Below are 2,065 nucleotides of genomic sequence, written 5' to 3' on the forward strand. Positions count from 1 at the left end.
GTGAGGGACAACCCCAAAATCCTGGTGGGACCTCTTCAAACCCTGGTGGGACCCCATCCCACGTTGAGGAACCCCCCTTAGATCCTGGTAGAACCCCAAAGTCCTTGAGGAACCCCCCTTAGATCCTGGTGGGACCCAAAGTCCTTGAGGAACCCTCCTTAGATCCTGGTGGGACCCCATCCCACGTTGAGGAACCCTTTGAGATCTTGGTGGGACCCCAAAATCCTTGGTGGGACCCCATCCCCTCCTTGAGGAACCCCCCTTAGATCCTGGTAGAACCACAAAATCCTTGGTGGGACCCCATCCCACGTTGAGGAACCCTCCCTAGATCCTGGTGGGACCCCAAAATCCTTGGTGGGACCCCATCCCCTCCTTGAGGAACCCTCTGAGGTCTTGGTGGGACCCCAAAGTCCTTGAGGAACCCTCCTTAGATCCTGGTGGGACCCCAAAATCCTTGGTGGGACCCCATCCCCTCCTTGAGGAACCCCCCTTAGATCCTGGTAGAACCCCAAAATCCTTGGGACCCCATCCCACGTTGAGGAACCCTCCCTAGATCCTGGTGGGACCCCAAAATCCTTGAGGAACCTCCCCTAGATCCTGGTGGGACCCCATCCCACGTTGAGGAACCCCCCTTAGATCCTGGTGGAACCCCAAAATCCTTGGTGGGACCCCATCCCACGTTGAGGAACCCCCCTTAGATCCTGGTAGAACCCCAAAATCCTTGGTGGGACCCCATCCCCTCCTTGAGGAACCCTCCTTAGATCCTGGTGGGACCCCAAAATCCGTGGTGGCGCTCCATCCCACGTTGAGGAACCCTCCCTAGATCCTGGTGGGACCCCAAAATCCTTGAGGAACCTCCCTAGATCCTGGTGGGACCCCATCCCACATTGAGGAACCCTTTGAGATCTTGGTGGGACCCCAAAATCCTTGGTGGGACCCCATCCCCTCCTTGAGGAACCCTCTGAGATCTTGATGGGACCCCAAAGTCCTTGAGGAACCCCCCTTAGATCCTGGTGGGACCCCAAAATCCTTGGTGGGACCCCAAAGTCCTTGGTGGGACCCCATCCCCTCCTTGAGGAACCCTCCTTAGATCCTGGTGGGACCCCAAAATCCTTGGTGGGACCCCATCCCCTCCTTGAGGAACCCTCTGAGATCTTGGTGGGACCCCAAAGTCCTTGAGGAACCCTCCTTAGATCCTGGTGGGACCCCAAAATCCTTGAGGAACCTCCCCTAGATCCTGGTGGGACCCCATCCCACGTTGAGGAACCCTCCTTAGATCCTGGTGGGACCCCAAAATCCTCGAGGAACCCCCCCTAGATCCTGGTGGGACCCCAAACCCACGTCCCCTTCCCCCCCCCCCCCCCCCCCCCCTCTTTTTTTAAGGTGCGGAACCTCCCTGTGGGGAGGAGGAAGAGGAGGAGGAAGAGGAAGAGGAAGAAGAGGAGGAAGAGGAAGAGGAGGAGGAAGAGGAGTGTCCCCCCCCTTCCGGGGGTGGGGGGGGGTCCCCAGCGCCCCTCCCCCCACACACCGGGCCCCCCCCGGGGCCCCCCCCGGGCCCCCCCCACCTCCACGGGTGGCCCAAGGTAAAGCCTGCACCCAGGGATGGGGGGGGGGGGGGGGGGCACCTTTGAGACCCCCCCAAATTTCGGGGGGGGGGGGCGAGGACTCCGTGACCCCCCCCAAATTATAGAGGGGGGTCCCCCAAATCCTTTCCCCCCCCCCAAATTTTTCTGCCCCCCCCCTAATTATTTTTAACCCCCCCAAATTTCACCCTCATCCAGAAACAACTGGGGGGGGGGGGGGGGGACCTTTGAGACCCCCCCAAATTTCGGGGGGGGGTCCGAGGACTCCGTGACCCCCCCCAAATTATAGAGGGGGGGGTCCCCCAAATCCTTTCCCCCCCCCCCAAATTTTTCTGCCCCCCCCTAATTATTTTTAACCCCCCCCCAAATTTCACCCCCCCCCCAAATTTTTCTGCCCCCCCCCTAATTATTTTTAACCCCCCCCCAAATTTCACCCTCATCCAGAAAGAACTTGGATTGGGGGGGGGGGCACCTTTGAGACC

The sequence above is a fragment of the Numenius arquata genome, unplaced genomic scaffold (genome assembly GCF_964106895.1).
Source record: "Numenius arquata unplaced genomic scaffold, bNumArq3.hap1.1 HAP1_SCAFFOLD_1205, whole genome shotgun sequence".
Taxonomy (NCBI): Eukaryota; Metazoa; Chordata; class Aves; order Charadriiformes; family Scolopacidae; genus Numenius; species Numenius arquata.